This window comes from Somniosus microcephalus, chromosome 3, assembly GCF_052327205.1.
Source record: "Somniosus microcephalus isolate GS21.2 chromosome 3, FLI_Smic_1.0, whole genome shotgun sequence".
Lineage (NCBI taxonomy): Eukaryota > Metazoa > Chordata > Chondrichthyes > Squaliformes > Somniosidae > Somniosus > Somniosus microcephalus.
Genome location: NC_140989.1, coordinates 335,140,852 through 335,165,351, shown reverse-complemented (window position 1 = coordinate 335,165,351; position 24,500 = coordinate 335,140,852). Strand labels below are relative to the sequence as shown.

The 24,500-nt window shown below is 44.5% G+C and overlaps 1 protein-coding gene across 3 annotated transcripts in view; it reads left to right on the top strand.

Annotated features, from left to right (window-relative positions):
- The window catches only part of st3gal3a (ST3 beta-galactoside alpha-2,3-sialyltransferase 3a), a 723,997-nt gene that overhangs the window by 49,877 nt on the left and 649,620 nt on the right, over positions 1-24,500 (top strand). For 2 of the 3 annotated variants that reach the window (XM_085983189.1, XM_085983190.1), the window contains exon 2: positions 8,438-8,511. The exons of the other annotated variant lie outside the window; for it this stretch is intronic. The gene's annotated coding sequence lies outside the window, so the exon portion shown is untranslated. The remainder of the gene's footprint in view (positions 1-8,437; positions 8,512-24,500) is intronic. 3 annotated transcript variants of the gene reach the window in all.

Sequence of the window (24,500 nt, the reverse complement as noted above, 5' to 3'; positions counted from 1 at the left end):
TCGGCGGCTACTGCGTGGTGACACTCGTAGTAGACGGGACTGTGTACGATCATTTTAAACTTCTGGTCCTGCCCGACCTCTGCGCTGCCGTCCTGCTGGGGTTAGATTTTCAGTGCCACCTTAAAAGTGTTACGATGGCGTACGGTGGACCCCTACCCCCACTCACAGTCCGCAGCCAGCAGCTTCCAAATTGCCCGCCGCGCACCAGGTGCAACCTCTCCACACTCAGAGTCACCCCCCCCCACTGTTTGCTAACCTCACCCCCGACTGTAAGCCCATCGCCACAAAGAGCAGGCGATACAGTGCCGGGGACAGGGTTTTCTTTAAAACCGAAGTGGAGCGGCTCCTGAAGGAAGGGATTATTGAGGGCAGCACCAGCCCCTGGCGAGCCCAGGTTGTGGTCGTTAAGACCGGCGAGAAGCAGCGCCTGGTCATCGACTACAGCCAGACAATAAATCGCTACACCCTGCTGGACGCCTACCCACTCCCCCGCATAGCTGATATGGTCAACCAGATTGCGCAGTACCGCGTCTTCTCGACCATTGACCTGAAATCAGCGTACCACCAGCTCCCTATCCGCCCTGAGGACCGCCAGTATACCGCCTTTGAGGCAAACGGCCGCCTCTATCACTTCCTTAGGGTTCCCTTTGGCGTCACCAACGGGGTCTCCGTCTTCCAAAGGGAGATGGACCGGATGGTAGATCAAAATGCGTTGCAGGCCACTTTCCCATATCTGGACAATGTGACCATCTGCGGCCGTGACTTGCAGGACCATGACGCAAACCTCGAAAAATTCCTCCGCACCGCCCAACTCCTGAACCTGACATATAACAAGGAGAAGTGCATATTCCGCACAAACCGCCTCGCCATCCTTGGCTGTGTTGTGGAACACGGAGTCATCGGCCCCGACCCCGACCGGATGCGTCCCCTTATGGAACTCCCACTGCCTCAAGGCCCTGAAGAGGTGCCTAGGGTTTTTCTCCTATTACGCCCAGTGGGTCCCCTACTATGCGGACAAGGCCCGTCCGCTGATCAAGTCCACCTCTTTTCCCTTGACGGCAGAGGCCTGCTTAGCCTTCCACCGTATCAAGGAGGACATTGCCAAAGCCACCATGCACGCAGTGGACGAATCCATCCCCTTCCAGGTGGAAAGCGACGCGTCCGACTTTGCCCTGGCCGCTACCCTCAATCAGGCGGGGAGACCCGTGGCCTTCTTTTCACGAACCCTCCAAGGCCCGGAGACCAGACACTCCGCTGTTGAGAAGGAGGCCCAGGCGATTGTGGAGGCTGTGCGTCATTGGAGGCACTACCTGGCCGGAAAACGATTTACCCTGCTCACTGACCAGCGTTCAGTTGCTTTTATGTTTAACAACAAGCAGAGGGGCAAAATCAAAAATGACAAGATCTTGAGGTGGAGAATCGAACTTTCCACCTACAACTACGAGATCTTGTACCGGCCCGGGAAGCTCAATGAACCCCCGGATGCGCTATCGCGTGGCACCTGCGCCAGCGCGCAGATCGATTAGACTGCGGGCCCTCCACAATGACCTCTGCCACCCGGGGGTCACCAGGTTCTTCCACTTCATCAAGGCCCGCAACCTGCCTTACTCTATTGAGGAGGTCAGGACCATGACCAGGAACTGCCAAGTCTGCGCTGAGTGCAAACCGCACTTTTATAGACCAGACAGGGCCCACCTGATAAAAGCCACTCGCCCCTTCGAGCGCCTGAGCGTTGATTTTAAAGGGCCTCTCCCCTCCTCCGACCGCAATGTGTACTTCCTCAATATTATTGATGAGTACTCCCGTTTCCCGTTCGCCATCCCCTGCCCGGACATGACCAGTGCCACGGTCATTAAATGTCTGAACGACCTCTTCACCCTGTTCGGTTTCCCCAGCTATATCCATAGCGACCGGGGCTCATCGTTTATGAGCGACGAACTCCGTCAGTACCTGCTAACTAGGGGTATTGCCACAAGCAGGACCACCAGTTACAACCCCCGGGGGAACGGACAGGTGGAAAGAGAAAATGCGACAGTTTGGAAGGCCGCCCTGCTAGCCTTAAAGTCTAGGGGCCTTCCAACCTCCCGCTGGCAGGATGTGCTCCCCGATGCGCTCCACTCTATTCGGTCACTGCTCTGCACTGCCACTAACGCCACCCCTCATGAGAAAATGTTTGTCTTCCCAAGGAAGTCCACATCGGGGACATCGCTACCGCCATGGCTGACGTCCCCAGGGCCGGTCCTACTGAGAAGACACGTGAGGACCCATAAAACGGACCCCCTGGTCGAGAGGGTCGACCTCCTCCACGCCAACCCCCAGTATGCTTACATTGCATACCCGGACGGGCGGGAGGACACAGTCTCCATAAGAGACCTTGCACCCTCGGGGGCCGCAGTAACCCACTACTCATTACCACCCCCCCCCCCCCACGATCCGATATCCAGTCCCAGCAGACGGCAGGCCTGGGCCCCGCGACCCGCTCGACATCTACGAGGACGACACGCCTGTGCCACAGCCTACGCAGGACTCGACGCCGGAAGCTCCACTACCCCTGCCGTCGCCACGCCGATCACAGCGGCAGACAAGACCTCCGGAGAGACTCCAATACACTAACTTTTAATACACTTCACCCCGCCGGACTCAATTTTAAACAAGGGGTGAATGTGGTAAACCACTGTTTGTATTCCACTGTGTACATGCCTGGACATGCCTCGGCTGACTCCTCCCACAAGTCCTAGTATAAAGGTGACTGCTCCCCAGCCCTTTGTATTTCTGGACCGGTCGACCACTCGAGGCAGACCTTCATTCTTTTGTTAATAAAAGCCTTTAGTTACTCTCTTAACTCTCAGTCTTTTATGAGTAATTGATAGCGCATCAGCTTGCATGACAGAATTCTGAGCTTCCACTGCAGCACTCCGACATAGGGTGGCTTCTGCTTGTGCTGCAATGGAAGCTGAGACATCGGCCATCAGACGCTGCATGATGGTTGGGTCCACAAGTGCGCTAATGGATCTGTCCACCCTTTCCATGCTGGAAAGGATGGGCTCCACGCTCTTTGCAAACCTCTTTTTAAGGTTGGTGCCAGACTCCTCCATGCTCCTTGACATTGCACTCAGGCTTTCTGGCAGGCCTGCCAATGCACCAAGCATTTTGTTGTGCATACCCATCACCACCTTCTGTAGGCCGTTCCATCGAAGTCCTCATCTGAGTCCTCTGCAGCAGAACTCGTGTGGGACCTCGCCCTCCGTGGAGCTGGCACCTGCGCTACCCTTTCCCCTCGCCCTGGCTGTAGCCCACTCGTGCCCAGTGACTCACCAAGTGCAGATCCTGCCTCTAAGCTACCCTCTAAACTCCGTGCAGTTCCAGTATCTGAGCTGGTGGCTGTGAGTGTCAGATCGAGCGACAGTGTTTCTTCTTCTTCATCACTCTCCTCTCCCACTTCTTGAACCTCTCTCTGGGCAGGTTGGATTTCTTGAGTCTCTGAAATGAGGAAGGCACAAGGGTAGGGTTGTGGTGAGGGGAGGGGGGGTGGAAAGCAAGAGGTGCATGCTTACACTATGTGCAGCTTGTAAGTCAGAGGAGATTGTGAGAAGGAGGATAACATATGAGGATACCAGCATCTTATACTCTTTCGGCCTCGCCATTGGCCACGGGCTCAGCTATGCCCCTCCCAGTAATAGCCAGCACTATCTCCTCCATGGGAGTGAGCTGCTGCAGGTGAGCTGGGACCCGCCAGTTAGGTTCTGATGGCGCTGGTTATGTGGCACTTTTTCCTGCAAGAGAAAGGGAAGTGTATCAGTGAGTGTGGTGCAATGTGTTTGGGTGATGTGCCTGTCCTGGTTGAATAGCTGACAGTGCGTGCGAGATGTGGGAGTGAGGCTTGCAGCAGTGGTAAGTGTGTGAGGGTGAGATGGAGCATGTGAATGTGAGGTATGAGTTGAGATTATTGGTAGGTGAGTGATGGGGGTGTGGTGATTTGAAATGAGCAGCGTGTGAGGCTTGTGGTGCATTTTGTGGAATGTGGCATTTGAAGATGAATTCACTTATCTTGACCAATTGTGTGAGGTCATTAAATTTCTTCCTGCACTGCGTCCATGTCCTCAAGCTACACTGCTGACATTCACCACAGTAGCTATCTGCTCCCACTCCACTTTGCACTGTTGCCTGGAGGGCCTCCTGGCCCCCTGTGGAAAGAGGACCCCTCTCCTCCTATTGACCTCCTGCACCAAGGCCTCCAGTGCTGCATCAGAGAACCTCGTTGCATGCTCTCTTCCCTGTTGTGCCATCGTTAATAGTTCCTTTCCACTGTCTTCCCCAGCCAGTTCAATGATCTGCTGTAGGCAGAATGCATCTCCCCTTTAAGAGTTGCAGGTTGCCTTTAAGTAGTGCAGGCTAGCTTTAATTGGTGCTAGCCTCGCACGAACTTGGGCCCTCTGCTGAGCATTCAGCCACTCAGCAGTGCCTTCAGCGCTGGGCTGAACGCCACAATCATGGACATGAGCAAGCATGAAGTTCGCATGCTGCCTGCAGTCCGAACGGGCGCAGGTTGCTAGTGCATTGCGATCCCTGCGACAGTTTTCAGCGGCAAATGAATTTCTTGGCCAGGAACTTTTCATTTAATAGTGTTCACCTCATTTATCACTGGCGCTGTACTGGGTATGGGAGCCGAAAGGAAATGGCCCCCTTACAGCAGTTAATTGAGCCAGACTCTCAAAAGCTCAATCTGAGGATGCCAGCACCCCTGTCTCCAATTACATGGCCACTCTCGGACCCAGTCCCCAGCATACTGGTAACTCTTCCCACTGTGTCCCAGTAGCAGTAATCACCTATAATCTGCCTACCCACTGGGTCCTAATGCTGCTGCTTCTACTCACTGGCTGAGTCCCTGTCTGTAGTTGAAGTGTAAGAAGTCACACAACACCAGGTTATAGTCCAACAGCTTTATTTGAAATCACAAGCTTTCGGAGCGCTGCTCCTTTGTCAGGTGAAGTGGAGAAATGCATTTCTCCACTTCACCTGACGAAGGAGCAGCGCTCCGAAAGCTTGTGATTTCAAATAAAGCTGTTGGACTATAACCTGGTGTTGTGTGACTTCTTACATTTGTCCACACCATGTAGTTGAAGTGACAGAGGTAAAACAAAAAGAGGGGGGAGACAATTATGAAAGCAAAAGGAGAAAAGCGAGACTGAAGTGAAGGATGCAAGATCAATTTATGGTGCCTTTATGGAACACCTTGAGCATCTGGGCAAAGCAGTTTCTGCTTCATACCCATGCTAAAGTTATAATATAAATGCATTCTTAATATGTGGGCCACTCGCCAGTTGTATCACAAATATCTGGTCCATTGCTGCAAAAGGTGTATACCCCTGTGCAAGACTATGGTTTATCTCAATAATTTGCTTTGTTGCTGACAGAATTCATTGTGTGAAGTGCTTTTGAGACATTTTGACACTGCGGGATAATAAGACACTATGTAACTGCAAGACTCTCTCTTTTACATCTATGGTGTTGTATTTCATTGGAAGGATTAGTTTGACCACGAATGCAAGATCGGCAAAGGTAAATTTTCTGCTTGTGCTCTCTCAGCATAGAACCTTGCCTGCTGCGAATGCATGTTGAGAAAGTCCACATGCACAGCCCCAGATTTTTCATCCATTAACTTTAATGGACTGAAAAACCATGATTTGGGAGTGCGCGATATCCAGATAATGTGCTCCTGGCAGAAAGGCTGTGCACCAGAAGTGCACAAGTGGAAAGTTTACCCTGTGATGTAAGCCTCATGTACCCATGTACACACCGGGTAAAGGGAAACTGTTCATGCATGTCTCGTGCTGTATGGGTTGTGTTGGATATACTGCAAACTCCTGCACACACAAACCTTAATTCTCTGAGTCCAGCATACATTGGAAAAATCAACGGTCAGAAAATTGTGGGTAAAATGCATCAATTTTTCAAGTCTTTTCTCATATTTGTATTTCCTCGTATCGGGCAGTATCCTAGTGAATCTGAATTATGCCCTCTCTAAAGCCTTAGTAACCTTCTAGTGTGGAGCCCAATACTGCACACAATACTCTAACTGAGATCTTATCAGGGCTTTATATCGGCTCATCATTACCTCTTGGCTTTTATATTCCATACCTTGTGCTTAAAACCTAGAATTCTGTTAGCTTTTTTCACAGCCCTGTCAATCTGAGGTGCTACCTTTTTAATGTTCTGTGAACCTGTACCCCAAACCCCTCTGCTTTTCCACAGCACCAAGCCTACTTCCATTCATTACTGCTGCTTTTTTTACTAAAATGCATCACCTGATACTTACTGACATTGAATTCCATCTGTCACTTTTCAGCCCATTTCCCCTGTTTCTGTGCACCACATTCTGTGTTGATAGGACCAATTCACTCCATTCTCATTTGAATTTTATTTACATGCATTTAGAACATTCCAACACAACCAGAATAATACTTCCCCCTGGGTGAGGGACTCTGCCACCTTGCTGTTGGAATATGCACTTCTGATCCTTGCTAGTCCAGTGTCTGAGGATGGTATACAACTTCTTGACGGTGATGCATCAGACTATTATTGGTGGTCTAGTGGGGAAAGATATATATGGTGGCTTCAGGTAGGAGATATGGAGAATGTTTTTTACACAGCGAGTTGTTATGATCTGGAATACGCTGCCTGAAAATATGGTGGAAGCAGATTCAATAATAACTTTCAAAAGGGAATTCGATATAAACCTGAAAAGGAAAAATTTGCAGGGCTATGGGGAATGAGCAGGGGAGTAGGACTAATTGGATAGCTCTTTCAAAGAGCTGGCACAGGCATAATGGGCTGAATGGCCTCCTTCTGAGCTGTAAGCTTCTGTGATTCATGGTCTTAAGTGCATTTTAGCTTTGGTAATACTGTACCAGCTGGTGTTACATTTAACACATGCTGTTCTCATCAGCACTGGAGCTTGTTGAACTGGCAGGTTCTGTATTGATTGAAAGTTAGCAGTTCCACAGTACTGATCTCCGCCTAAGGGACTGCTGGAGGTGAGCGCATGCTTTCTTTTTATCCATATCTCTGTAACAAGGGTGGAGAATTTTTGGGTGGCTTTCTTGTTTCAGTGGCAGGTGCAACAGATCAGCCGGCACTAAAATAGCTGATCAGAACTTTTCCATTGACCTTCACTTGTCCAGGTGTGGTGCTGGAGAAGATCCAGATGGGGGCGAGATCTGATATGGATGAGAAGAGACACCTAATTCAATACCCAGAGCAATAATCAATGGTATAAATTGGGACTTCTGATTATATGCCAATTTGAAATATCAGGGGAATCCCCTCCATTGCGATGGATAACTCGAGAGGTATTTTGTATCACACAGCTGATTAATGATAATGGTAGTTGCTAACATTTGGAAATGCTTGTTCTAATCAAGAAAAGTGAAATAATGTGGCCTATTAATCGACTGGTATATTGACAGTTGCGGTTGGATCCTTGTGATGTGTAGACTTTCTGGAGACTGGTTTTTGTTTTTTTTAAGGTCTTTTTTAATAGAATATTTGTGCAACTTTAATTTTAAGTGTTGTCTGATTTGTAGTTTGATGGTTTTCTCAGATTTTACTGAAATTTTGACTTGAGAACGATAACAGCAGAAACCAGGGCACTTTGAAGGGGAGAACTGAACAACTTGAAGTAATAATGACTGGTTTTAAGTCTTAAGTTGTCAGCAGAGATCCCTGTAAATTCTAGGTGCCATGCCATCTTTTTTAAAGGTTTTAGCTTGCACAAGGTGGTACAGAAACAAACATTAATACAACAATAAAGGTACAAATGTAGCTTTGTTGTAATATTAACCATATACAGCTAAAGTAGATAGTTAACAGTTGAAATAAAAATGAATCTTTACTTATCCTGACTTTTCCCTGTTCCACATCTATTCCTTGTGACCCCATTTTCTCTTCCTCCCATTTGCTCTCTCTCATTTTTATTAAAGATAGAAAGACTTGCATTTATATAGCGCGTTTCATGACCACCGGATGTCTCAAAGCGCTTTACAGCCAATGAAGTACTTTTGAAGTGGAGTCACTGTTGTAATGTATTATTTCAAATGTACTTTTATTTTTCTTTCTTCTAATCTCGAATTCTTAAAGTTAAAACTTTACACACTATTTTTCCATGTCATGTGAATACTAATGTCTGTTTTGGAGCTGAGAATAAGGTTAAAAAAAAAACTGGCCTCTGGTTAATTGCAAACTGACTCAAAAAGCCATTTGACTGAAAAAAATCAACTACCACAAGTCTAAAGATTGACTTGGTCATGTCATTCTTGCATTCCAGTGATACTGAAACAGCTGGAAAATCTGTCGCTACAAGAGTTACACAGTAGAAAAATAACCTAAAGGGCTACTCATTACTGCTCTCTCCATTGTAAATTTGTTTTTCTTATTTTAGGGTCTCCTGTACTAAGTATCATTCTCCAACTCTCAGATCTCTGTCAACACTGGTCTGGATCCAGCTGCTAGAAGGTACGTGGGAACAGTTAGCGGAGTGACATTCACCATTTTCCTTCCCTCCATGTGGGGAATTATCTAACCTTTGCTTGGCAGCTCTTCCCTGATGGTGTAGCCAAAAGCACAGTCATGGATGCTAATCTGTCCCTGGGTACTGTATGGGACAGTTTATTTGGATCATTGATGTGCTGCATCTGTGCTGTTTATCAACAAATTAATAAACCCATAATTTTGCAATGATCGGAAATCTTGATTTTAGTTTAGAACTGTTCAAAACATTCTTTCTATAAAAATGTTGACTAGCTGCATAGCTGGTGCTGTATTGAATACCCTTTTACTGTGCTTCGGTTGGACCTTGTGCTTACACCTGTCTCTTGGTATTGGCATTTCTTTTAAAGTTGATTCAGCCCCTTTAAGGGAAGTTGGAGTGGAGTACTAATTATTGTAAGAAAACTGGAGTCTTTTAATTGAAGTTGATTTTATTTGTGTTTTTGCAGGATTTCAGGTGATTCTTTACAGTGGAATTTCTGAGCGCTTTATTTACTTGGTCATGTGAATGGTTTTGGATTTGTACAAATCAAACCCCCTTCTCTTTGAATAGTCAGATTATTTGCAAAACCTTCCAATCCTTTTAAAAGATTACTATCATAGATGCATTTATTTAATTCTAAAGCAGATGGATCCTTTTGAAGATGCTTCTGTTAAGAGGATTGGTACAACTGTTGGCAGCTGGTCCCTGACAAATCTCTGTTTGTGATGTCTGAAAGCTTGTATGTGATTGCAGCACATCTGTTGATATTTAACACTTCTGAGTAGCCACTCAAAAAGCCCAAGGACAAATGGTTCTGAATGTGCTATTGCTATCATGAGCTCACTGTATATTTTTGGGCTTAACTCTTCTCTAAACTGTTTTGTTCACATTTATGATTACTGTAAGTAATGCCCTGGTTAGAATGGTGTGATTGATATCTACCAAAAGAGGGCAGTCCTTCCTACGTTCTCGTCTTATCCACTGTAAGCACTGAATTAAAAAAAATTAATGTTGGTGATTTGTACAGTGTGTAAGTATTCGGCTCTGTGTACTTCAGTATGGAGTCAATGCAGCGCATGGATGAGGCTGCACAGAATGTCCGTTGGCACACCCTCCATCATACTGATGCACCAGCAGATCTGTCATAGAATTGTCAAATGTTACAGCACAGAAACAGGTCATTTGGCCCATCAAGTCTGCATGAGCCACCTTGCGTTCTCATCAATAGTCAAAACCGACCTAACTGCTTAAGTGCCTCTTTATAATAACACCGCTTTCCTGGGAACATCCTAGTGAATCTTCACTGCATCTTTTTTCGGTGCTTTTATATCCTTCCTACAATCTTGCGCTCCAAGCTGCACGCACTACTCCAACACTGGGCTAACTAAGATTGTACACAAATTCAACATGATTTCCTTTCTTTTGTACTCCAATCCCACCCCCTTGTGCAGACTGACTATTCGACTACTGCCAATCTTCATCCCATTCACACACTGACTCTCTTGAGTGACACTGCTCTACTACATGGAGCTTAAGGATGGCAGAAGGATCCGTGGCACTCCATAACAGTGGAGTATCTGGAACTGGAGTGACTTGAACAGTTGCTTGGGGAGGAGTAGAGGGGTGCTTGCTGACTCTGAGTGGGCTATCTGAAAATGTGTGCCAAGGCCTCTCTGAAGAATAAGATAAATTGCTGCCCTGAATTTAGGCCACTGATGGCTTGTATCAGTTCCTGGTTTCTAGTGATCTGTCTGAGGAAGACCAACGTTCAGTGCTTTTTCACACTATTGAATCGCCTCAAGGTGCTTTGCACAGCGAATTGCTTTTGAAATGTAGTTATTGTTGCTATGTAACAAAAGGGTGCCAGCCATTTTTGTGCCAGCAAGATTGCTCCCACACAGCAATCAAATGAATAATCAATGATATTCGTTGAGGGAGAATTGTTAGAACATGAGGAGAACTACTTGCTCTTCTTTGAATAGTATCACGGGATCATGAATATCCCCGTCAATAAGCATATTGGACCTTGGTTTACCATCTTACTGATCATAATCAATTCGAAAAGGAAGTTCAGCCTGAGGAGACTCCGATTTGAGCTCAGGAACTACAAAATGAGTTAGACAAAATATGTATGAACAAATGCAGAGTACTGTGTCGTTAGAAAAATTGAGCAATTTTAAACACATTTCCCCCAAAAATCAAGAGTTTCAATTTAAGAAAGAATTTAAGGGTCAAGGCTCATGGAAAACATAAGCAAGATTTTGCCTTGTACGTTACGAATGAAGTGAACATTTCACCATTCTCATTCTAATAATACCCTCGAACAGGCATGTCAAATTATAGCAGGGTAATTAGTATAATATAAATATAGCACAAACACCGCCAGTTTGACCACTAGTAATTAGAGCCATCAGCAAAACTGTGTTTACCCGTTAAAGGCACATGAATACAATTAGTTTTAGTTTGTGGGAGTAGATCTTATTTTATATATTAATTTTGAACAACTCACAATTCATTCATGTGATTAATAAAAAAAAAATTCACTTCACTGAATCCTAAGCTAAGAGTCACCGCCTTCAAGCCAAGACCAGAGGTAATGGAAACACAAGGCTGTGGTAGCTTGACGTCATCACCGTGCGCAGTGCCCCGCTCGCGCTCCAGCCACAAACTTGGGTTGCGCCTCCTGACCTATTGCTGGACGATATGTCTGACGGGGTCACGGTGGTGCTTTTGCAGCCGCGGCAGCACTACTTAAAGGGCAGGTGTCGGGCGGCCATTTTTTTTTGGGCCGACTGCCAGCACCTGCCCCCTTCCCCTTTTTTCTTCGGGGTGCCGGCCGCGATTGCTCAGCTCGGCACTCCTCTTGAATGCCGGGCTGTATTCCCGGCACCCCGGTGGTCGAGCAGGGCCTTGGTGCACGCAGCACTAGGCCCCTCCCCTTTAATCAGGGGAGGGAGGCCTGCAATGACACGGCGCTGCTGCACATAGCGCCCTGAAATTCACTGGTAACGCCCCAAGAAGGAGGGGGAGTGCTTCCAGTCGCGCCCCACCTCCTGCTTGGGGTGCTGCCACTGAAATTACAGCGCAGGGGCGCTAACTTTTTCGGGGAGCTAAAAGTAGCGCCCCGGCGACGTTAGCACGCCAAAGGGGGCGCCGCTGAATTTCTCTCCCCCCCCCCCCCCCCCCATGTACCTACTACATGCATTGCATTTTCCCCATCTACCATGTTTGTTTCCTCCTCAAATAATTCTATGATACTTGTCAAACATGGTCGCCACTTTTAAAATGCATGCTGGCTACTGCTAACTATATTTAACTTCATCTAGATTTGTGGTAAAGACTCTAAAATGTTCCGTACCACAGATTTTAAGGTAACTAGCAATAATTACCTGGATTAACTCCGTCTCTCTCTTTAAAAATGTCTACTGTATTGTTTCCTCCCCCCAGAGGTGGAGACTGGCTCATTCATTTTCGTTTGCTTGACAACTTCTCACATGCACACTTGTAATTATTTGTAAGACTAACTTGATCTAAATTAATTGAAGGGATTATTATTTTAACACAATGTGCTATCTTTTGACAATGAACACATTATAGAAAATCATCTCTTCTGATTTTTATACCACAATCTTCACCTATAAATGTACGTACTGGAAGTCAGAAAATCAAGATTATGGTTTTGGTGGCGCTGGAAACTTTAAACATACTGCAACTCTGAATGAGGAAATACCAGAAAAGCTATATATCCCATTTAGCTTGATCCAACTGTCAATCTCAATCTGCATTCTGGGGTTTCTGTGTCGGGCAATACCAACTCACCTGTGGTGTGAGAAATGCTTTTACTTTCTCCTTTACCAAGTGACTTGAGATTACATAGTACAGGTAGACTATCCTTTATCCGAACTTCCGAAAACCTCTAAAAACTGAAAGTTTTTTCGTTCAGCGTAAGTCGTGCGCACGACATGACCAGAGTGGCGCACAACTTACGCTGAGCAGGGCAGAGGGTCACAGAGTTCCCTCCTGGGTAGGAGATTGCAGGCCGAGCCGGGCAGTGTGAAGGAGGTACCGGGAGAGTGAACCCAACAATACAGCGGCCCGTCCGATAGCTGCAGCGGCCCGTCCGATATTCTTTTCTCCCCCCTTCCCCCCACCCACGACCCGAACCGAACCGCACCGCGGCCCGTCCGATATTCTTTTCTCCCCCCCCCCCCCCCCCCCCCCCCGACCCCCGGCCCGTCCAATATTCTTTTCTCCCCGCCCCCCACCCGACCCCTGACCTGATTTGCGGGCCAGCTTAGTAGGAGTCAGCCGATATCCGGCTTTCCAGAGAAGCAGGAAGGGGAATGAGACACGGAACAGTCGCAAGAGGTAGCCTGAACTTTTAAAATTTATATTAAATACAAATTTCCCAGTCTTATAATAATACCTTCTGAAATCCGAAAAATTCCGAAAACCGAAACTCAGCTGGTCCCAAGGCTTTCGGATAAGGGATAGTGTACCTGTAGTATTACATAGTATTTACAGAACAGAAATAGGCCATTCGGTTCAACAGGTCCTTATGAGCCCCTCTTCATCTAACTCCATCAACATATCCTTCTATTCCTTTCTCCCTCATGTGTTTACCTAGCTTCCCCTTAAATGCATCTAAGCTATTCGCCTTAACTACTCCCTGTGATAACGAGTTCCACATTCTAACCACTCTCTGGGTAAGGAAGTTTCTTCTGAATTCCCTATTGGATTTATTAGTGACTATCTTATCTTTATGGCCCCTGGTTCTGGTCTCCCTTGCAAGTGGAAACATCTTCTGCACAGCTACCCTATCATAATCTTAAAGACCTTCATTGGGTCACCTCTCTGTCTTCTAGAGAAAAGAGCCCCAGCCTGTTCAATCTTTCCTGATAGGTACAACCTCTCAGTTCTGGTACCATTTTAGTAAATCTTTTTTGCACCTTCTCCAGTGCTTCACAATACTCCAAGTGTGATCTAACCAATGTTCTACACAAGTTTAACATAGCTTCTCTGCTTTTCAATTCTAGGTTGAAGAGGTGATGTTTGTGCAGTTAGTTGTAGTGCTGGTGTTTCTTGGGCCTGATTTTACTGGTCTGACAGTTTATCAGAAATATTTATAATTTTCTTTGCTTAGATCAACTGAAGTTGTTTCTCTGTCCAGATATTACTGGTGCATCTGTCAGGGGAATGACCAGCACTCCCCCAGTATTTATATCAATATTTTCCTAATGCTACAATGTTTTACCAACTCACCTGTGGTGTGAGAAAATGCTTTTACTTTTTTACCAAGTGACTTGAGATTATATAGTTGTATTACATAGTATTTACAGAACAGAAATAGGCCATTCGGTCCAGCAGGTCCTTATGAGCCCCTCTTCATCTAACTCCATCAACATATCCTTCTATTCCTTTCTCCCTCATGTGTTTATCTAGCTTCCCCTTAAATGCATCTAAGCTATTCGCCTTAACCATTCCCTGTGATAACGAGTTCCACATTCTAACCACTCTCTATGTATTTTCAATGATGAAGATACTTTTAGCATTATTACTACCACTTCATTACATCCAAGTTGGGATTAACAGTAATAAATGCTTATTGCTAGTGACCTAAAAATACTAATTCTTAGGGTGCATATTGTGTACATGTCATTTTAATAGTTTTAACCCTTTTATGCCACCACTACTGTAAATGACCAAATAGAACAAGGTTTTATTTTTGGCATTGGCACAAACATTATCACTCGTGTTTTCTTGCTGCAGCCACAGGGACAATGTCTTTCTCTGAGAGGGAGCAGGACACATGGACGTTTCATGGGTGATCAAGTTATTTGGAGAGCAGCAGCTCTTAAAAGGCTACTGCTCGCACTTCAAGGCATCGTTTTTTTTGTGGCTTTGGAAATTACATAAGATTACATCGGATATACAGCACAGAAACAGGCCATTCGGCCCAACCAGTCCATGCCGGCATTTATGCTCCACTCGCGCCTCCTCCCGCCTTTCCTCATCTAACTGTCAGCATAACCCTCTATTCCCTTCTACCTCATATGCTTATCTAGCCTCCCCTTAAATGTATCTATCCTATTTGCCTCAACTACTCCCTGTGGTAGCGAGTTCCACATTCTCACCACTCTCTGGATAAAGAAGTTTCTTCTGAATTCCCTATTTGATTTCTTGGTGACTATCTTGTATTGATGGGCCTCTAGTTTTGCTCTTCCCCACAAGTGGAAACACTCTCTGTATCTACTCTATCAAAACCTTTCATAATTTTAAAGACCTCTATTAGGTCACCCCTCAGCCTTTTTTCAGGCGAAAAGAGACCCAGCCTGTTCATCCTTTTCTGATAGGTGTACCCTCGCATTTCTGGTATCATCCTTGTAAATCTTCTCTGCGCCCTCTCCAGTGCCTTTATATCCTTTTTATAATATGGCGACCAGAATTGTACGCAGTACTCCAAGTGTGGTCCAACCAAGGTTCGATACAAGTTTAGCATAACTTCACTACTTTTCAATTCTATCCCTCTAGAAATAAACTTGTTTGGTTTGCTTTTTTTTTATGGCCTTGTTAACCTGTGTCGCTACTTTTATTGATGTGTGTATTTGTACTCCGAGATCTCTTTGCTCCTCTATCCCACCCAGACTCGTACCCTCCAAGTAATAAGTGACCTCCCTATTCTTCCTACCAAAATGTCATGCCTCACATTTATCTGTGTTGAATTTCATTTGCCAATTATATGCCCATTCTGCAAGTTTATTCATGTTTTCCTGTAATTTGTTGCAGTCCTCCTCCGTGTTAGCTATCTCCCCCCCCCCCCCCCACCAATTTGGTGTCATCCACAAATTTAGAAATTGTGTTTTTGATTCCAAAGTCTAAATGGTTAATATAAATTGTGAACAACAGTGCTCCCAGCACTGATCCTTGTGGAACACCACTACCCACCTTCTGCCACTGTGAATTGCTACCCTTTACCCCTACTCTCTGCTTTCTGTCTTGAAGCCAGCTAGCTATCTATTCTGCTACTTGTCCCCTGACTCCGCATTCTCTGACCTTATTCATTAGTCTATGATGTGGTACCTTATCGAAGGACTTTTAAAAATCTAGATAAATTACATCTGCATTACCCTTGTCTATTCTCTGTTACCTCTTCTAAAAATTCAATGAGGTTGGTCAAGCAAGACTTTCCCTTTTGAAATCTATGCTGACTATTCATTATTATATTTTTGGCTTCTAGATGTTCTTCTATTTTCTCCTTTAGTCGGGATTCCATTATTTTTCCTACCACTGATGTTAAGCTGACTGGTCTATAGTTCCCTGGACATGTTCTATCTCCCTTCTTAAATATATAGATATTATGTTAGCTATCCGCCAGTCCTCTGGCACTACACCTTTTTCTAATGAATTATTAAATGTGTAGTAATGCCTCTGCTATCTCTTCCCTAGATTCTTTTAAAATGCGTGGACGTAATCCATCCGGACCAGGGTTTTTTCCCTCTTTGAGCTTGATTAGTTTATTTAATATATCCTCTTTTTAAAATTTTAAATGCAGTTATTTCATTACTAATCTCATGATCCAACGTCATGTCCACCTGTTCTATCTCCCTGGTAAATACTGAGGCAAAGTAATTATTTAATATTTCTGCCATCTCTCTATCAGTGCCTGTGGTATTTGTAGTGTATGTACCCGTCTACCTTTAAGAGAACTATTGTATGTAACCGTCCACCTTTAAGAGAACTATTTTAGGTGTGGCACTACTTTATCCTGGCTGCTGTATACTGTAATACCGACGGTGACCACACCGGTATATAAGTGCTGTGGCAGAATTTATTGGGCAGATTCGCCCTGACCTTCGAATAGTAAAGTCCTGTTTAAGTTACTCTTGTAGTCTGTGTATTACTTCGCTATACAACCCACAGACTTTACAGTATTATCCTGTCCATCCCGTAGAATCATAGAATGGCTACAGCTTGGAAGAAGGCCATTCGGCCCGTTGAGCCCGTGCTGGCTCTCGGCTAGTCCCACTCCCCTGCCCTTTCCCCATAGCCCTGCAAATTTTTTTCCTTCAGATACTTATCCAACTCCCATTTGAATGATAAGATTGAGTCTGCCTCCACCACCCTTTCAGCAAGTGCATTCCAGATCTTAACCACTCGCTGCGTAAAAAAGTTTTTTCTTGCGTTGCCTTTGGTTCTTCGTGGCCCTATTCCCATCCCGATCATCCTTTTTTTATTGATGTGCCTGTAAAATAAATCTGCATGTTTGGCAGCAGAATGTGGCCAGAATCCTCCCTTTGGATGAAGAAAGCTTGGATTTTTGATGGAAGTTGTGCAGCAAATGACTGTAACCATACTTGGAACGGAAGAAACCCTCCTCTCCACCATACTGTGCAACGAACATGGCAGGCGGTGATTTATTGAGTTCCTGCTGTCTCCCACGTCCACAGATCACGAGTGCCGAGAAAAGTAAATATTGTCAGCCCTAAGGAAGATGCAAGTGTCACCATAGTTTGACAATTCAAATAAAGTCCAAGGCCATAGCATGAATACCATAGGTGCTGGGCTCTAAACATGGTGGAACACCAGCAAAGGAGCATGGGGGAAACTAGGTGCTCTTTCAGGTCTTTCACACTTGCAGTTCTCTGTTGATGATGCTGCAGGTAAAACTTTGTGGCTGACACTTAAGATATTTCTACTGTTACACAATTTTTGAACATTGTGGTTCCAATTTAAATCAGCAGTTAAAACTACTTGCCTGCAGGTTTCCATGTATTTGCACGAGGTGGGATTCAGACTGGGCACTAGGCTTGCACGCTCTGCTCTTCCAAATGCCAATAGCTGTATATTTTTGGCTGATTTTCAAGGAGAAGGTTGCCCACAACCATAGTGAGGCAACACAAGCACCTGACATTCTCTGCTGTTGCACAAGCACTAGCTCAGATATATCCGTGTTGAGGGATTCACTTAATCTGTTATTGAATTTAGCATTTTAAAAATTCCATCACCTTGGATCTGCAGGTGAAATGTGTTCTTAGATTGCATAGTTTAGCACCCCCGTTGCTGAAATAGTCCTCAATAAAAGGCTGCACAGACTAATACTGGATTATCTAAGAAGTTGTATGTAAGGACATTTAGGCTAATTAGAAGGTATTGAATAATTGATGGTAAATATTGACTTGCGGTCAGGACACTATTTCAGTGACTCTTACTGTTCTTGCTGCATCATGAAGGTCCTGACAGTCATATTTTTCCTTTTTGCTGTATGGTTCCAGAAATGTTTGGAGCCCTATTCTGCCACTGGAAGTGTGGCAAGAAAAAACTGCCTGCCAGCCTGCCCTTGCTCTGACTAGTCCCAAACCGCTCATAAAAGATGTTATCCTCAAATGCATCATGTCTCGGAGGGAAAGGAAGAGGAACGAGTTGAATTTCTAGCAGGCAACATCATCCTGCCAGCCCTGCCTCTTCTGATGTCAGGATGGGGGAGATGGATACAAGAAGCGCCCACCCCCAATTCCATCTGAACTTTTCATTGTGAAATAAAAGGGTGACTGGGTCCTGTCTTTAATGGTTTCTCTGCCCGGCTTTTGCAGTGCCCTCGCCGGCCCAGGAATTTTGAGGCTATGATACTTCCAAACATCTGGAGGAGATTACAGTAGTATCAAGGCATCGTGTTCATTTGCATTCAGGAAATAATAGATACAGGGGCATATAATATGGTCCTGTTTGCAGCAATTGGGGAAGGTTTTTATTTTCGGGTACTGTGTGTACCTGCACTGAACCAAGCTGGCCTTGTGCTATACTGAGAACAGCCTATTTAAATATTAGCATGGTGCTCTCAGCAAAAGCACATGAGTTCTTAAAGAGCTGGTGGTCACCATTAAAGAGAAACTGGCTTAAATTTACAAACATATTACAATAATTTTTACTGGTGTTTTGGGGATTGCATTCAGCAATTCAGTCCATTTCCCATGAAAGCAATGGCCTTGGCCAATGATGCACATCAGTTCCACGGGTTTATATTCACTCAATGATCCTCCTGGGTATTTCACAATATTCCCAGCAAATACACGAGAGCTGTTAAGGAGCTGCTGGTCGCCCTTAAAGAGAAACTGTCTCAAAATTACAAACCTATTACAAGCAAGGTGCAGAGGCAGATGAGGTGCAGCTTAAGAAGGTGTCTTCATTCTAGCAAAGCATGGGTCTCCTTTATCCTTAGTCAGGCAGGCATTTTTGGCTTTTTATTTAAAGAGGACAATTAATTACAAGGCTGGCTTTTAGGGGACCACAGGTACATTTTGTAACTGGTTCACCCATCCACTCTGTTACTGAACAAGCATTTGGACTAAACAGTGATCTAGTTGTTTCATTTGCTCTTGAGTTCCCTCATACTATGTGCCAATCAATGGCTGTCAAGGTTCCTGTGTAATGCATGTTGCATTTTGATATTACTGAACAGTGGATCCATAGGCTATGGCTGAGGAGGAACTCTAACAGACTGTGCTCAGCTGATGCCCCACCATTGACAAGACAAGTCCACAATGGCCTCCTTGAATGTCATTTCAGTTGGTTGAATATCTGTTGCAAATGATACCTCAGTTCACCATATTTTCTGACTTTTTCGGTGGCCATCATGCATCACGGTGGCGTAAAAGCATTGTTGAACATTCTAAAGGACGTCAATGTTAACACTTTGATCTGGCGGGAGGAGTGGTGGTAGGAGCAGGGAGACCAAAAGCATGATCAAAGGGAAGGGTTTTTGCAAGGCTTTTGAAGGCAGGAATGGAGGTTGTGAGAAAAAGTGGATTTGGGAGAGAATTCCAGAGGGCAGCGTGAATGATCAACCTCTGATGGTGGAGCAGAAGGTATGAGCAAGAGGGATGAGACCATTCAGATATAGTTGAGTGAGACCATGGTGGAATTTGAATTTGAGGCACAAGGAATTATTCCTTGTGCAAGAGGATACGTGCCATGGATAATTGGATTAGCTGAAGTTTGTGAATGTGGGGAGACCAATGAAGAGGACACTGGGGAAGCTGGTCCTTGAGGTCAAGAAGGTGTGTATTTGGGTTTCAGCAGCTGTGGGGGTAGAGATAGGGGTATAAGTGGCCAGTGCTCCAAAGATGGAAGGATGTGATGTTAAGAATGGACTGGAAATATTGGACTTGGCTCAGGGCTGAACACGATGTTGAAGTTCTACACCATTAGATTTAACCTAAGAGGGTATTCAGGCAAAACAGATAAGAACCTGGGATGGCAGCGCAAAAGGCATTCGTTGGTGGATAAATTAACATGCCATGGTGCAATTTTTGGTGGTGGGGGTGAGGAGGGAGGGGAAATGAGTATGAGGCAAAGGGAGAAGAGATGATGAGAATGGGGAGCAAGGTGCGGCAGAGAGGACATAGATAGATAGAGAGGCAGAGTGGACAAGGAGCATCCTCAAGCTTCTAGTTTTTAATAAAAATGGACCTCTCCCGTTGATGCAAAGAGGGCAATTTTTATTGCATCATTACAAAAAATAAACCTGAAATGCATTTTGTGATCCAGATCTTATTGCTCCCAATTTATTGTGGTGTACTTAATTTGCGGAGCACTGATAAAATGGGATGCACAATGTCTTTGTTAGTTTTCAGCAGCTCGCTTTCTGTGATCACTGTGACAAAAAATACAATATGGAGGAGAGCAATTAGGCGATTTATATCAGATGTACAACTGATAACTGCTCCCAGGAAGTGGAGATACCACTTTGAAATTGATTTTTTTTGTGTGGATTAAATAGTAAAGATAAATTACGGTGAGATTTTGGAATATCATATCAGCGAGAGCGAGTATCTGTTTTAAAAGAATTTGTTTACAGATCAAAGAAAAGATTCTCGTACAATGCCAGTTTATTCATAGAAAACTGCAATGGTTTATATCAAAAATCAACCTTTAAGTGACTTTTTATGTCTTGAGGAAAGAAACTTTCTTTTAAAGGGTTAAATTAAACAGGTTTGCAGAAGGCTATTTAAACAGAAGAACCCATTGACTGTTAAACTTGTACAGAGACACTTTTCACCAATGTATAAAAGATTAATTAAATGATGAGAGACGGGAGCACAAAGGAGAAATGCAACGCTCTGAAATGGTTGGCTTCCGCAGTAAGCGACTGGCTAAAGCCAAACAGTCGTGGGAGCATAAAGAAGTTATTTTCTGTGTCTCTCTGGGACAGGTTAGCTATGCACATGCTGCATAAAGGACCACTTGTACCCAGCTGCTTCTGTCAGTCAGCCAACAGCTTGGCTGGGGAGAGAATATTCCTTGTCCGTGGCCCATGCAGGCAGCGATACCAGTTTCACAAGCATTGAATCTACTTGGTTAACTTTCCTTCTATCCAGCCATCTCACCCTTGCAGACATTTTTAAATAGAAATATATATTTGCGGTAAAATATTTCTTATTGTGAGATTATTTTTGAAATGCACAGTTTTTAATTAGTTCTTGGCCATCAAGGTGAAGGATATTAGTACTAGGGACAGGAACATTTTTTACTTCTTTGAATTACTTGCAGGGTAAATCTTCCACAAGCACCTGATTCCCAAATTCTGACAGGCGTTCATAGAGTGCTTCATCAATATGGCATTTCTGTTTTCCACAGAGCCATGTTTGTAGCTTTTGACGGAATGAAGTTGCAGTTTAGTATCAAATTATGGTACGGATTTGTAGAGACCGGGAATTAATCCAAGTTCATCACATAGGACTACAGCTGCCAAAAAGAAACTTTCATCCCATTAATCGGGGACTGAGTGAAACCCAGGTCCCAGAGGTGGACGTACACGGTTTTAAATCACTGCATCACCCAGTCCCATTCTGAAATGATTTAGTTGTTTTACAAATCCTATGGAAGGTCTGTTAGTTTCTAAAATCGACATGAGGTCTGTTTACTCCACATTCTGATCTCCAGATTCATTGAATGAGAGCTTTGTCAAATTAGCTAATCTGAAAGCTGGTTTAGCAATAGAAAACTAAATGCAATGATAAATGGGAAAAAGCTGTGCCTGGGGAACTCACTATATATTAAATTACATTTCAAGATAGCAAGATAATTATGAATAACAAGGTCATTTGACCCACTTTAGTTCATTCACCCTGAATGAGGCTACATTTTTCTAAAATATTTTCGGGGTTTTTGCCTCCACCACTCCTACCCGGATGGTCCTTGCATATGTTGTGTTGGGGGTGGTGTGTGGGTCAGCTTCCCCTCTGACTTCTGAGCGGTTCGAATCGCTCCCACTCCCTTGATTCTAGACCGTGGGCTTATTTGGGGGTTGTGACAAAAGTGCAGCAGACAACTGGTTTTGGTGCAAGAAACTTTGATCTTTATTCAAGAAAGAAAATATAGCACAGCAATCTTCTACTCTAATAAAAATGGGGAACACTTCGATAAATACGAGGGAAAATACAGTCGAAAAATACTTCACCCCTCCCAATCCCACTTCCTAGCTAACTTGAACTCTAGAGGACCAGGGATAATGCTCACCAAAACGAATCCTTGACATTTGAGTTGGTTTGCGCTTTCGAGTTTGCTAGATGTGTTGGTCGGTGTCTGCCGTACCCCGTACGCGGTAGAGGACTTCGACGATCTGCTGGTCAGTCTTCGCGAGTCTGCTGATGCGGTAGGGTGCGCTTTGGATCTATGGGGTGAGTACCCACTTTTCTTCGGTAGAGATTGGGTTTAGAGTTCCTTTTTAAGTAAAAATCTTACCCAGGGTAAGTCAGGAATAGATTGTAGAGTGGAAACTTTCGAATCTTCGGTTTTTCTCCTGAGTTTTTCTTTGGTCACGGTGGCTCAATATTACCGGATTGGTTGGTGGTAATATTTTGTTGGTAGTTTCGTAAGGCTCTTGTTGCCATGGAGTGTCCAATGATGTCCTGAGTCACTGAAGCTGTTGAACTTGGGTGTACGGTAGAATGCTGCCCCGTTTCGATGCTTCGGTTTCTCTTGTGTGTTGCTTCTGGGGCGACCTTTCTGAGAGAGAACTTCTTGAGTTGGCTTGAACTTCTGGAGAGTTTTTTCTTTTGAAAACTGGCCTTTAATTATACTAATTGGGGCCTCCTAATCTGCGTGCCAAATCAGTCCCGGTTTATTGTTTGATTTGGGCAGGCTCGTTAAGGTTACTTGATTTTAAAAAAAATGTGAAAAATGGTTTCGGGATGTTGTACTGTTTAGTCAATGAGTTGTTGATTGCCTAGTTCATTGTCATAGTTATATTCAGGTTTCGAGTATCCTGTCTGAGCCGGAGATTTCTATGTAGGTTGGCGAGGTGATTTGCATTATGCATGTTTTGGATGGGTCCTGTGTTTTGGGTGGGGACTGCTCCATCGTGGATCAATTGTTAGGATGAATTGAGGCTACACAGTTCCCCAGACAATTTGATTTTACTCCAATATCCAAACTGTCTTTACAGAGGTTGATCCCATTTCTTGTCGTAGCCTTTTCTCCCTGTACAGGTCCAAACATGCCTTTTTATTTTATCATCCTGAAACTTGTTTAGAAAGAGTCCAAAGTCATTTTCCTTAGGGTTTTCTTCTAGCTTTGGGGGATCTGTGAATTTTGAGAATCTTACAATTGGTTGTAAAGAACTTCCTGAATATGCCTCTTGAGAGTATTGTGTCATCTTGTCCTATCCTCACAATTTAGTTTGAAGTAATTTTCCAGATCTACCTCTTCCATGCAGTTTATTATCTTGTGTATATCTACCTCTCAAGCACATCTGTGGTGATGCGGACTCGATGGGCCGAATGGCCTCCTTCTGTGCCGTTATGACTCTGACTGATGCTACATCTCCTGAGCCAGGAAGTGCTTTTGTGGTGATGATGTAATAGAATTAATCACAGATGCCATGGTATCTGTGCTGATGCTTAAACAGAGTGACTGCTGCTAACGACCGGAAGCTGTGTTGGTTTAAGGATTAATGTATAATAATATGGCAGGAATCTGTGGAGCTCTGGGTTGGTTTATTCATAATAATAATGTATAATATTGCGGGTTGGTTTTAAGTATTAATGTATAATAATTTCAGGGGGAGGGTTGCAGAGATTTATTTGTTTGGAGCGCGAGCTCTGTGTGATGGGAAAGGAGAAGAAAATTGGTAAAAATGTGTGTTTGCTAGCGCAGATTTTCTTTTACTGACGCGGCTCTGTTTGGCAGTTGCGACGCTGCCTACCCGCTCGATGCAAAAGTGGGTTCTTGGTTCAGGGCTTGAGGCCTACACTGCTTGTTGACAAAGCCTCCCCACCGGTTCCATTGCTCCCCTGTGCCCTGCCGCCTCCTCTCCGCTTCGGAATCTTCTCTGCGTCTTCCATCTCCATCACCCGCAGGACTCGGCGGGGGCGGGGGGGGCCCCAGTGCCGAGCCTTCTCCGCGCACCAGGCCCCTGCAGTATTCATAGGGCCTAATTAATCGCTGGGAGTGTTCTGGGTAAAAACCACTGCCATTTTCAAACTGCGCATACGCAACGACTTCAACTTCGTTGGCAGCAGATGCTGCCCTGCTTTAAAATACCAGTGCATGTACTTTGTGGCATTGCTTGTGCTTTGTTTAGTGTTTGAACTCCACATTTATGGAGAGAAGCTAATTATTAGGTTAGTAATGCTTGATAGCACAGTGCTTGTCTAACCACCGTCTGCAGCTATGAACAAAATTAGTTTATCAGAAAATTACTGTATTGAATAATGAATTACATTCTGTATAGTCAACTGTTTTAACAGTCAAATTTTCTTACATGTACAAGAGGCACATGTGTGGGAAAACAATTACCAGACACTGGTGTGAAGATATTTTAATCCTGACATTTGTCTAAAATCTCAAGGCTGGAAAAACTGCACCACGTTACTTTGAACTTGAGAGCTCAAGGGGTCCTGTGTTTCATCACATTAACACGTGCCAGAAAATATAACTGATTTGAATTGTTCACTTTGTCCAGTGAAACTCTGGG